The sequence below is a fragment of the Grampus griseus genome (genome assembly GCF_964374135.1).
Source record: "Grampus griseus genome assembly, chromosome: 3".
NCBI lineage: Eukaryota > Metazoa > Chordata > Mammalia > Artiodactyla > Delphinidae > Grampus > Grampus griseus.
In genome coordinates this window covers 5,201,235-5,214,930 of record NC_139019.1, presented here as the reverse complement: position 1 = coordinate 5,214,930, position 13,696 = coordinate 5,201,235, and positions in this window count along the sequence as shown.

Here is a 13,696-nt window from a genome sequence, read left to right as displayed (position 1 = left end):
GCTGTGTTCATAGCTCCAACAGAAAAGGAAAAAATGTGCAATTTGGAAGATGCTGAGGAAAAATTTCCTATGTGTTCCAATTGTTCAGGTTTTTTTGTTTTTTGTTTTTTGTTTTTTTGCGATACGCAGGCCTCTCATTGTTGTGGCCTCTCCCGTTGCGGAGCACAGGCTCCGGACGCTCAGGCTCAGCGGCCATGGCTCACGGGCCCAGCTGCTCTGCGGCACATGGGATCTTCCCGGACCGGGGCACGAACCCACATCCCCTGCATCGGCAGGCTGACTCTCAACCACTGCACCACCAGGGAAGCCCTGTCCAGTTTTTAATAAATGTTTTCTCTCCTTTCCTCTTCTGCTGCTCTGAAAATTGGAGCGGGCCCAGCGGAACTTGGACACAGCCATTTTATTAACATTTTTCAAAGTCTTGACAAATACAAGTGTTTTACAATATCTTTTTTTATTGCATTCTTAGTGCAAACATGTTTCTGAAGATCTGGGTCTGTGACCTGTGATGCGCAGCTGAGGAGGCTGCGGTGGAGGAGGGGATGGCTTGTCCCACGTTGCAGAATGAGCGGTGACAGCGGCACTGGGGCTCTGTCCCTCCCGGGCTCTTAATCCACCTGCAGCTTTCAAAGTGGTTTCCTGCTGAATCTGGAAAACACCTCAGATTAATGGGGAGGCCTTGAGATGCATGCACTGAGCACTCCGAGGCCACGGGGAATTTCTTCTCCCTCTAGCTTTCAAGATGCTTGAATTCTGCTTTCAGAGCCTTAGTCTCCCTGTTACCAACAGCGGTGCATCGTTATGTGTGTGCACTGTGGACGCGCTAATGCTGCCTGGGCCCGGGCTGTTCCTTGCTCTCTCTCTTCTCCCCTCTTATTTACTGAGGAGCCCAGGGGGCCTACAGGACCCCCTGGGAACAGACGAGAGTTGAGACATGAACAGGGCAACTCCTGTGACCAGTGGGACTCCCCTTCCCTCTCTTTTATCTCCCATACCCAGTCTTTCACACGAGTCTGCCAATGCTTCCATTGAAACGACTTTTTAAAACAGCTTTATTGAGATAGAATTCACATACTATACAATTCAGCACTGAAAGCGTAAAATTCAATAGTTTTCGCATATTCAGATGTATGCCACCACAATCACCGTTACCTCATTTCACAGCCTCAGAAAGGAGACCCTTCAGCTCTCAACTTCCTGCCCCTCCATCCCCCCTGCCCTGAGCAACCACTAATTGGATTTTGTCTCTATAGATGTCCCTATTCTGGACATTTCATATAAACAGAATTATACAATATTTGTCCTCTAGTAAGAGCTTATTGCACTTAGCATCATGTTTTCAAGGTTCCTCCATGTTGTAGCATGTATCAGTACTTCCTTCCTTTTTATGGCCAGATAGTCTGCCATTGTATGGACAGAACACATTTTGTTTGTACATTCATCAGCTGATAGACATTTGGGCTGTTTCCCTGTCTTGGCTATTGTGAAGAGTGCTGCAGTGAATATTCATGTACATGTACTTGCATGGACACATTGTCATTTCTCTTGGGCATATACTTAGGAGCGGAATTGCTGGGTTGTAGGCTAACTCTATGTTTAATCATTTAAACCACTACCAGTTGGTTTTCCAAAGTGGGTGTACCATTTTGCATTCTGACCCACACTGTATGAGGGTTCCACTTTCTCCATGAAGTGACTCTTAATCACATCAAATACTCATTTCCTTTGCCAGTACCTGAGTCACAGTCCTCCAACCTCATGATCTGAGATTGTTCTAAGGCTCTACTGTCCTGGGCTCAGTGTCCCCCTGCGGTCCAGGCTCTGCAGTGGTCTTCTCCCAGCAGAGCTACTCCTGCCTCTGCACGCTCCAGCATTTGACCTCATTGGATAAAACAGTGACCAGCCAATCATGAGCCTCTAGAATCTAGGCCAAGTTCACCCCCAAAGCTTCCCTCCCCAACGTGCCTCTTCCCCAGCCCAAACCTTCACATCTAGCCCATGCTCACACTCCCCACATTGTGCCTGTCGGCACTGAAATAGTTTTTGGTCTCCTGTTTCCCATAATAACCCTCTTGCAGTAAAGACTGTGTCTTGTGGAAACTGTCCTCCTGTCATGGTGATGCAAAGTGAATATGGTAAGTCTGTGCATAATTCATATTTATTGAGTTGGATTTCACCAAATTACACCCAAATGAACTAAATGTCATATGCAAGAGCCCCAGATAGCACATGTCAGAAGCTAGTAAAACAACCAGTAGCTGATTTGAAAGACCCTCCAATAGTGGGATGGTGTGGCAGGGGCTCAGATCCAAGTTTAACCCTCTTGTATTTCCTGTAGGGCTGAGCCCCGGCTTGACCTCAGGCTTAGGTCGGGTCACACAGTGAGGAATCGCAGCTCACTCTCTATGCCCTGCAGGAGTTCAGGACATGTGCTAACCCTCCCCTGGGAGCCAGTCCGGTCCATCCATGTGTCCTGCCCACCCTCGGACCCACAGCATCTCCTGCACTTGCACATGGCAGAGTCAAGTCCGTGCTCGTGAGACAATGAATGATTCTGTGAAGGACACCCACCCCTCACGGCACCAACAGCTGCAGCGATTTGACTCCTTGAAGGAAGAGCAGGTGAAGCAGGTAAGGGCTGAGAAGGGCCAGGGCACTCACAGCCACAGCTCATATCCGCTGGATACCAGGCACGTGGCATTGCTTTATGCCAGGGCTTACACGGATTAAATTATGTAACACACATGGTGGCCCTAGGCAGTGGTCATCTCAGCTGGTTCTTACAAATAAAGGAACTGAGGCACAGAGAGGCTCAGATGCTTGAGCAGGTCACACAGCAAGGAGGCAGTGGGTGCTCCTTGCCCTGCTCCCTCCTCCCCACTTCACTTCTGCCACCTGCTTCCTTGTTCATGAACTCCTTGATCAAAGTATAAAAAGTAGCAAAGACTCAGGAAGCCACCTGGGCCTCATGTTGGTCTCAGACAGCATCATGCAGCTGCGCATTAGGCGCTTGGGTCAGTTTCCAGCTCTGCATCTGCGATGCTTTTTCCTTTAGTCATTGGTTAGAAACAGACATTCTGCAGGTGAGGCTGGCAGACACCTCTACTGTCTGACACTCTTGCCTTGCCGTCCTGCAAGAGCGATGCCCCTGTACCCGCTGGCCCCTGTCCCCAGGCTGCAGGTAAGATGGGAGACAGCAGCTCTGTAAATGCTCAGACCTGTCCTGTCCAGCACTGCCGAGGGCTGTGTCCACCCGACGCTCTGATGCTGAGGTCCACGGGGTTTTACCTTTCATGGCTGTGCGGTGGCTCTTTGCAGAGGCGCTGTGCTTATGGGGACCAAGGTTTCAGTGTGTTGGTACCTGCCTCCTGGGCACAGGTGCATCCTGAGTGCAGAAGCCATGGAGGTTGACTGGGAAGGCAGATTGTGGCTGCTGACCCATGGGGTGGTGTCTATAAAGTCCCCTTGTCCCGGCAAGGGCAGGGTGTGCAAACCATGCCGGGGAAGCCATGAACCGGGAGTCAGGACCAGAGACCTGGTCCCGGCCACCCATCAAGTTCTTACCCTGCCTGAGCCTTGCTTTCTCCATCTGTGCAAAGGCTGGTGTTTGCACCGCATGTTAGAGCGACCCAGGAGCCTTTAAAACATCCCCCCACCCCACCCAGAGGACCTGACTTCATGGCCTGACAAAGGCCTGGGCATCAGCATTTCAGCCAGGGTCTGGAACCACGGGCCAGATGAGCCCTAGGGCTCCTCCAATGCCCCAGTTGGATGCTGTTCTAAATTTTCTCTTTTTTTCTTTTCTAAAGATTTTTTGATGTGGACCATTTTTAAAGTCTTTATTAAATTTGTTACAATTTTGCTTCTATTTTATGTTTTTTTGGTTTTTTGGCCCCGAATCACGTGGGATCTTAGCTCCCTGACCAGGGATCGAACCCGCAACCCCTGTGCTGGAAGGCAAAGTCTTAACCACTGGACTGCCATAGAAGTCCCTATTCTAAATTTTCTATCTGGAAAAATAAACAGGTTCCCCGAACAGCTGATCTTGTTTGGCAAGGGAGAAACATCAATAAACTTGTTTATTCAACAAATATTGGTCATCTGTCTCTTACGAGCAGAGCCCTGTGCTGGAGCCAGGGCTGGGAAGGTGAACGTGACACACGGGGCCTTCGAGGGCCCAGCAGGGTGTCAGTTCATCCCCTGCCACAGCCCTGAGCCCGGTTATCACCTCCCCGGGAAACTCATCCCTGCCAGAAAGGAGGAAACCCTGCAGAGTTACAGGGCCAGCCCTGAGAGGGCCTACGGTTGTAACCTGTGCCAGCAGCCCAGAGACCCCAGCAGGTCTGCTCTTCCCCCACCAAGCTCTGACAGCTTAGGAGAAAGAAAACAGTTATTCCAGAAGACTTACCAGAAATCTGGGGGGAGAGAGACCGAACCCTCCAGTCCTTCTGGGCTCAGTGACTCATTCTGCAGGAGGGGCCATGGGAGGGAAGGAGGGAGGGATGGTAACTCGAGCAGGCCTGGCAGGGTCACTGTGGCGACAGCCAGCCCCTCTAACAGCAGAAACAGGAGCAGCGGGGAGTGGGTCTCACTCTGAACAGCTGCCCCCTTCAGGGGGCAGAGTGACATTCCCAGCTGGATCTGCAAAACTCCAGGCATCCCAGCAGGACTCCAGACAAACCCCACCCTGCCCCCAGCACCCAGTCCCCCAGCCCCCTGCCCTCCTGCCCCAGCTTTGGAAGCTCAGGGCTGCGAATGAAGCAGAGACTCTCCAGCCACATGGCCTTCCCCGGGGCCCTCCTCCGCTCAGACCTTAGGGGTCCATAAGTTCTGCTTCACTTACTGATGCCCAAATGGTACAAGATGCTTTTCCCATCCAAATCCTGAGCCTCTCTGCTAGGATCAGGCCACGGCCCCTCCCTGGCTAACCCTGAGGCACCTGGGGAGAGCTCGGCACCGCTTCTGATCCAGGAGGCTGGGGGTGCCCAGGGGTCTGCCAGGGAAGATGGGCCACGCTGGTCCCCACAGCACACCGTCCTTAAACTACGCCCCTTTCCCCCAGCTTGGGGGCCAAGTGGTTCCCTCCCACAGCTGAGGGTTTGCTTTGTCGCTGGGCCCTGAATCATCCCGTGCCTGGCAGGGGTGCTTCTGAGCATGTGCTCGGCGGGTATGGGCCTGGAGCCATGGGAAAAACTGTTTCGTGTTTCACTTTCTTCTAGAAAGCAACGAAGCAGCCGAAACAAGAAGCAATCCACAATGTTCGCAGCACCATTGTTCATAACGGCCTGAAAGTGAGAGCCACCCAAACGTCCACTGACCATCAGTGGGCAAACGGACGAATAAACCATGGTCTGTCCGCACAATGGAATATCACTCAGCTATAAAAAGGACAGAAATCCTGATACAACGTGGATAACCTTGAAAGCACTGTGCCCCGTGAGGGAAGTCAGACACAAAGGGTTATGTATGGAATGATTCCTTCTATGTGAAACATCTAGAACGGGCAGGTCTATGGCAGTGGAGAGTAGATTAGTGGGTGTCGGGGTGGGGTGCGAGGGGCTGGAGACAAAGAGCACGAGGTGTTCTTCTGAGATGATGAAAATGCTCCAGAATGGACCGCAGTGATGATTGCATATAACCGTGAATACACCAGAGACCATCAAACTGTAGACCACAAGTGGGTGGATGGTGTGGTATGAGAAGTATATCTCAGTAAATGTTAAAAAACGAAAACAGCGGCCGTCTCGGGTCCTGAGCTGTCTCTGCAGCTCGGTGACATTCCTCAGGTTTCTGTCTACACCACCAGCACCACCAATCCTTCCAATCCTCCCAGGACACAAGAGGATGAGGAAACTGCCTGGAGGTAGGGGTGAGCCTGCCAGCTCCGTGGCCCACCTGCAAGGGCAGGGTTGAGACTCGCTGAGATCCTGGAGGCTTCTGCTCCATTAAAGAGCATCTTCTCACCTTCACCTGCTCAGTGAACCACCGTCGATTCAGGGCCCACCTGGACCGGGCACCCACCCTGCGCCGGCATTTTGTGGCAAACCTTAGGGTCTGTAAGTTAGTTGTAAAACTCAGTTCCCCAGACGGCTGCCCAAGGCCTCGGGGGGACATGCAAGATTAGACACCAGTCACCCTCCCTGTCCCTAAAAGTAAATTGGAGAGCTTGGTCACGGGCACACTCTCTGAACAATTCGATTATAGCCACGAGAAGGAAATACAAATAAAACTGAGTCAATAATACGTGATAAACTACCTATAGTGAATAACAGCACCAGGTAACTCAGTAACTAATTTAACTTGACTGAATTAAACAATTCCTGGGAAAAGGGATATGGGTGAGGGAAAAGGCAAGACCCCTGGGAAAAGGGGTCATATCAAGGCTGGCAGCTGCGATACGGCCACCCTAACCCTGCTCCCTGTCTCTGGAGAGAAGAGCTGAGTGAGGCGGGCCCCCAGCTGAACCCCTGTGGCTCCAGACATGAGGCGGAGGCAGTACGTGGAGGCCACAAAGAAAAACCTGCCAGCTTTACACAGTGGGAATCACCAGCTGGGAGGCCACAGTAGCAACTAATTCCCAAGGTGGGAGGTACAGGCCAAGGTGGAGAATTGGGGTGAGTGAAGGCAAGGGGAGTGCAAGGCTTCTGGGAGAAGGTGGGCAGACCTGTATGGGTGAGGTGGGAAGCAGAGGAGCTTCAGGAAAAGAAAAGAGCAGAACAGACATGGCAGCAGGAATGTGCCAGGGATGAGACAGGCCTGGGGCAGGAAGGTCTCATGGCTCAGCAGGGGGGCCGGGCCTCAGAGGTGAGCAAACACGCCCAGGATCACAGGAAGACACACAAAACAACTCGTTCTGTCATAGGAAGAGTAATCTCTTTCCACTCTCCGATGCAGGTGGGCAGAGGCATGACCAGGGATGCCTGGCCCTGAGCTAGTTAAGAACACGTTGCTGCTGCTGTTGATAATGATGCTGCTGTTGCTATTATGTTGATGCTGATGCTGATATTATGTTGATGCTGATGCTGTCAGGCTGATGCTGCTGATGATACTGATGTTGATGCTGCTGATGTCGATGTTGATGCTGATGCTGATATTATGTTGATGCTGATGCTGTCAGGCTGATGCTGATGATGGTACTGATGTTGATGCTGCTGATGTCGATGTTGATGCTGATGCTGATATCAATGTTGATGCTGATGCTGTCAGGCTGATGCTGATGAAGATACTGATGTTGATGCTGCTGATGTCGATGTTGATGCTGATGCTGATATCAATGTTGATGCTGATGCTGTCAGGCTGATGCTGATGATGATACTGATGTTGATGCTGCTGATGTCGACGTTGATGCTGCTGCTGATGTCAATGTTGATGCTGCTGTTGCTAGGTTGATCACGATGCTGATATTGATGCTGGTGGTGACACTGATCTTGCTGATGCTGCCGCTGTTAACGATGGTCACCTGCTGATGTGCATTTACACGTATGTGTATTTTTAACATGGAAGAGTCCACGCAGCTTTTACTCAGAGCCTGTTTGTGACTTTGACTTTTGGTAAATTTCCAATGAATGTCACGAGCTGCTTCTCCAGGCTGCCACAGGCTGGATGCAGAAAATAAGAATGGGGCAGAGGAGGTAGATTCAAACCCAAAGCTGCAATATGACACGAGATCCCCAAATCATCCAAAGCAGACCAAGAGCTCAAAAAGTTGCGGCCACCTGTGTTCCCAGGGCAACTGCCCTGCACGCAGCCACATCACTGGAGGGTGGGATTTGGATGGTGTCGGGGCAACCGGCCTTCCTGGAGCTCACACTCAATCACCACAATGTGTAACCAGGGTCAGAATTCTCCATTCAAGAGTATGGCTGTGAGTATCCATGTATTAGTGCTTACATCAAACACGTCTAAATCCCTTAGAGTTCTATCTAAACATTATTTAAGATTTTTTTGTTTTTTGGCCTGGGAAACCATTTCTGTGTCTCAGCTCAACCTGCAATGATGCTGGAAAATAAAGGGTCATGGAAGGCGGCTCAAGGGCTGGTATAGCAGGATAAGCCTAAGGTTGGCCTGGACAATGTTCCTGTTACCAGAGGAGCCCAAGACTGGATTCCCTCATGGCCCCCCGAGGGGCAGGTGGGCCAGCATTTTCCCAGGAAAACGCAGCTGCTGAGAATCTCTTTTCTCAGTCAGACTGACTCAGAAGATCTACACCCATGGGTCCTGCATTCGGTGTTTACTTGGTTAGGACTGCATCTACACCAGAACATAGCCCATGTCCAGTCTCTGTTCTCCTGTCTCCCCGTTCTCTACCTGTGTTAGAGAGCTGTACACTTGCACAGGTGCACAGCAGCACACACACATGCCAATCTCTGCTGTGCTTGGCAGGTCCCAGCAAGATCTACTGAAGATTCCAGCACTGATTTGAATGACCAGAGTATGAGTGTGGAGAAAAGAAAAAGGGTGCAGAGTAACTGGATTCATGAACCACCCACACATCTATCCATCATCTATGTATCTATCTATCTGGGGAGAGATTTATTATATGGTGTTGGTTAACATGATTATGGAGGTGGAGAAATTTCATGATCTGCCATCTGCAGGCTGGAGACCCAGGAAAGCCAGTGGTGCAGTTCAAAAACCTGAGAGCCAGAGAGCTGATAGTGTAGACTCCAGTCTGAGTCTGAGGGCCTGCGAACCAGGAGCACCAAGGGCAGGAGAAGGTTGATGTCCCAGCTCAGCCAGGCTGAGAGTCAGTGAATCCTTCCTTGCGCCACTTTTTTTTGTTTTATTCAGGCCTTCAAAGGATTAGATGATGCACCTTAATATTGGGAAGGGCAATCTACTATACCACAAATGCTCCAGATTCAAATGCTAATCTCTTCTGGAATCTCTCACAGACACACCAAGAAATAATGTTCAACCAGATACCGGTAATGCGGTTAGGCTGACACATAAGATTAACTATCACACCATCCATCCACTCATCCTTCCACCCATCCAACCACCCTTCCATTCATTCCTGCATCCATACATCCCTTTATCCCTCCATCCCTCCATCATCCCTTTATTCATCCACCGCCCCCCCCCCACATGCATCCATCCAACAACTGCTCACTGAGCACCACCTATACGCCCCAGGTATTCTGTCAGACACTTGATAAAGAGCAGTGGACACACAGACCAAGGTCCAACCTTCATGACACTTAAAGAAAAAGTTAGAAATGAAGAGACAAAAGATTATTATTCTCACCTCTTCCTGTTAGTGATGTATGCCCTGAGGTCCAGAAAGGTGACCATCAAGAAGTAGGAGGTGGTAAAGCTGTCCTTACCCCATTCCTGGTGCTCTCAGAGGTGGATGTGAACGCACCTGATCTTTTCTGAAGCTAGGAAACAAAGAAATTGTTAATGTTCTCTACTAGTCAGAGTTCTCCAGAGAAAGAGAACCCATAGGGTATGGATAGAGAGATAGATTTATTACAGGGAATTGGCCTCATGATTATAAAGGCAGGCAAGCCCCATGATCTGCAGGGTAAGTCATCAAGCTGGAGACTGAGGAAGAGCCCATGTTTGGGGTTGAATCCTAAGGCAGGAAAAAATTGATGTCCCAGCTCTATGGTCCTGAAGGTGGAAGAATTCTCTCTCACTCCGGGGATGGTCAGCACTTTTGTTCTATTCAGGACTACAGCTGATTGGATAAGGTCCACCCACATTAGGGAGGGCAATCTGCTTTATTTGCTCTAACAGTTTCAATGTAAATATCATCCATAACACCCTCACAGACACACACAGAATAATTTTTTTTTTTTTTTTGTGGCACGTGGGCCTCTCACTGTTGTGGCCTCTCCCGTTGCGGAGCACAGGCTCCGGACGCTCAGGCTCAGCGGCCATGGCTCACGGGCCCAGCCAGTCCGCGGCATGTGGGATCCTCCTGGACCAGGGCATGAACCCACGTCCCCTGCATCGGCAGGTGGACTCTCAACCACTGCGCCACCAGGGAAGCCCACAGAATAATTTTTGACCAAATATCTGGGCACCCCATGGCCAAGTCAACTTGACACTTAAAGTTAACCATCCTATACTCCAAAAAGCTACACACCTGTCCTGCAGGTGTCATGGAGTTTGAGAGGCACTCTTTGAGATGAAGAATGTTCAGGACCTGAGTCGTGGGGAAGAAGCTAAGTAGATGCCATGAACGCCGAACGCAGCCTCCTCTCCCTCTTGGGGGTGATGCTGGGGGAGTCTGCCATGGACGGGAGGAACCCAGTTTCCTTTTCTGTGCGGAGGGAGAGTTTGGGGCTATTTTCTATTGTTTGTAAGCAAAGTTCTGCAAAGACCAATGTATCCCTTTCCAGAAGAAGATAAATGATGCACACTACATGGGGAAGAGAACAGCTCACATTTGCAAGTTTCTAATGAGAATCTGCTCTGCCTAGAAATTAGATCTGCTGGCATTTTCTCTTTTCTATTAAAGAACAGGGAAAATATTGCCCTCTGGTGCCCCCAGTGATCGTTGATCCCCATTAAGCCAGTCCTAGATAAGAAGGTTGGAGAGCTGGGCTTGGGTCTTGCCTGTGGCCCACACGTTTTTCTTGGGGAGAGTGGTGAAGGGATGCAGAATGCTCGTGCTGTAGGATTGCCACCAGGTGATGGCAGAGGAGGCTCTGCCGTGGCTCGGGGGCCCATCTGTCATCTGACCCAAAGCCCAAGTGATGGAGCTTGTTCAGAGCCCCTGGACAACTTGAGGACTGAAGGTCCACACCTTCGGACAGAGGGCAGGAGTGGAGCCGGCCAGCCCAGGTGTCACTGGACACTGTTCTGTGGTCAAAGGTCCAGGATAAGGAAAACCACAGGGCTGGTCTTTGCCTCTGGATATTCTCCAAATGCCCACTCAGTGCAGTGGCAGCAACTCCAAGTGAAGGTCTCCGTGAAGGCTGTGATGCCAGCCGAAGCCCTGGGTTAGGAGACCCGTGGAGGGTGAGACCAAGTGCTCCAGCTTCTAGCCCCCAGCGTGTGGACAGGGATACACTTGCCCAGAGCCATACCAGGTGGCTCCAGGGTCTCAGGGGAGAAGCTGTTTCCTCCTGACCATCAGAGCCAAAAGCAGCACCAGGAGGGAATCGAGCAATTGGCTGTTCTAGGCTTGTGACCCCAGGAGAAGACAGAGGTCCCAGTCCCACCCTGTCTTGGCCTGTTCCAGCCTCCATCATTGCCTCCTGCTTGATTTTCCAAGTCCCACCTGGCAAAGACCTGCCGACAGTGCCCCAAACGGACCAAGTGTCCCAGGTCACCCACAACCAGAGGTGGGCTGGACACGGTGGGAGCTCAGGGAGTGTGTGGGTGGAGGAGAGATTAGCGAGAAAGCCAAGCAGATGGGTGGGAGAAGCACGAGGACCGGAAGTGCCTGGTCAGAGCTGGGGCGGGAGGAGGGGACGCACAGGATGGAAACCACAGCAGCAGCCAGGACAGGTTCCTGAAAGGGAGGTAGCCGGCGGGGCTGGAGGGACCAGGCGCCGCTGGCTGCACCGCTGGGACCCAGCAGTTCTGTGTGGAGCTGACCTGCAACATCGTGTTGATTTATCTTTTGTTCTTTATTCACTTGTCCATACTGTCTGTATGTCTGCTGATCTTTGACAATAAGTCCCCAGAGCATGGGCCCTGGGTTAGACTCAATCACATACCCATCCAATTCAAGTAAACATGTATGTGTTTTACTCAACCCAGTTTCAAAACCCAATTTGATAGGATTTTTCACTTCCTAATGGTCTCAATATGTTTACTGCATTCTTTTGACTCATCATTCGTTTATGCACTCAGTAAATATTAATTGAACAACTTTGTACTGTGTTTGGTGCCAGCGTGAAAAAAGGTGGGTCAAGCACGGATTCTCTTTTCCAAGGAGTCAAATACATGAGTAACTTTAACACAAGACCAGTAATTACAAATTATATGATCATCTTATAAGAAAAACCAGGAGAATCAGCAAACGATTATAATGAGAAGAAAGTTTAGCAGTGTAGATGGGTATCTAATTAAGTTTTAAAAATCAACAATGTTTCTTGACATCAGAAATAATCAACATAGAAATATAATTAAAAAGCAAGACATTACTCACAATAACAAAAACTATAAAGTGTGTAGGAATCTTCTAACCCTGGAAGAAACTTCTATGGTTAACATTTAAAACTCTAGAAATGGGGCTTCCCTGGTGGTGCAGTGGTTGAGAGTCCGCCTGCCGATGCAGGGGACATGAGTTCATGCCCCGGTCCGGGAAGATCCCACATGCCGCGGAGCGGCTGAGCCCGTGAGCCATGACCGCTGAGCCTGCGCATCCGGAGCCTGTGCTCCGCAACGGGAGAGGCCACAACGGTGAGAGGCCCGTGTACCGCAAAAGAAAAAAACAAAAACAAAAAACAAAAATAAACTGTCCGTAGATGTGCACTTTGGTGGAAAAAAAAAAATCCTTTCAATCCCGTGAAACAAAGGTAAACAGGACTGGAGTCAGCTAGGCTCACACATGCCCCATCAGCTCTTCTCCGCTAAGCTGTGTTGAGGTAGAACTTACAACCGAACCTGAGTGACTACACCCCATCAGAGACAAGTGAGGGTGCTGCGGGGGCAGGATGAAGCCTCTAACTGGGGCGCCGACGCCAGGAGCCGGTGGGGTCCCGGGCTTCATTACCCTCTGTGGTCCTTGAAGTATCTGATCAGGTTTATAGAGTGCTCTGGGAAGCCTCCCATGCCCCCCACTTAGAGACGGGTGTATGATCAGGGCTCTCCAGAGAAAGAGACAGGACTCAAACTCAGGGGAGGGTGGATGCTGCAGTCCTGAGTCTGAATTCCGCAGGGCAGCAGGCTGGACATTCAGACAGGGTTTCTATGTTATAGCGCTTTTTTTTTTTTTTTTGGCTGCTCCACGTGGCTTGTGGGATCTTAGTTCCCCAACCAGGGATCGAATCCCGGCCCTCGGCAGTGAACACGCAGAGTCCTAACCGCTGGACTGCCAGGGAATTCCCTCTGTGTTGTAGTCTTGAGGCCAAATGCCTTCTTCTCAAGGAGGAAAAATTCCAGTCTTTGCTTTGGAGGCCTTGTATTGACTGGGTGAGGCCCCCCCACACCATGGAGCTGGACCTCAAAGTCCACTGCTGTAAACATTAGTCACACCTAAAATACCAGCAATTCGCGTCTAAGGTTTGACAGAACAACTGGGAACCATGGCCCAGGCAAGTTGAGTCAAGCATAGGCCGTTTCTAAAGTCTCAGGGTTTCCATCCATCGCCTCCTGTTTTCTGCTCTGTTTCTGGCCCTGCAGGCTGCTGGGACCACGCAGGTCTAACTGCTACCTGGACCTGGGCCCCAGCATCCCCTCTGTCACTCACCATCGCCTCCTGCATCAGCCTTGCCAGTGAGGCTCGGCTCCCACTTGGAAATACCCTCTACGGTCTGCTGATCAGTCCTCTTTCTAATAATCCAGTCCTCTGTGAGCCCCACCCCGAGCCCCATGTTCTCTGTGAAGGAGACTGTAAATGGACTCGTCTGTGAGACCTCCCTAAGCCTGGACATCACCCCTCTTGTCTCCCATCCCCAGGCCTGCGACCCCTCCCCCCACAGCGGCTCGTGATCCTGTCCTTTGGTGGTGGCTGAGATGTCAGGCCTACAGGGGAAATCCACCCGACCTGGCACTCATCGCTTGGGTGCCCCCC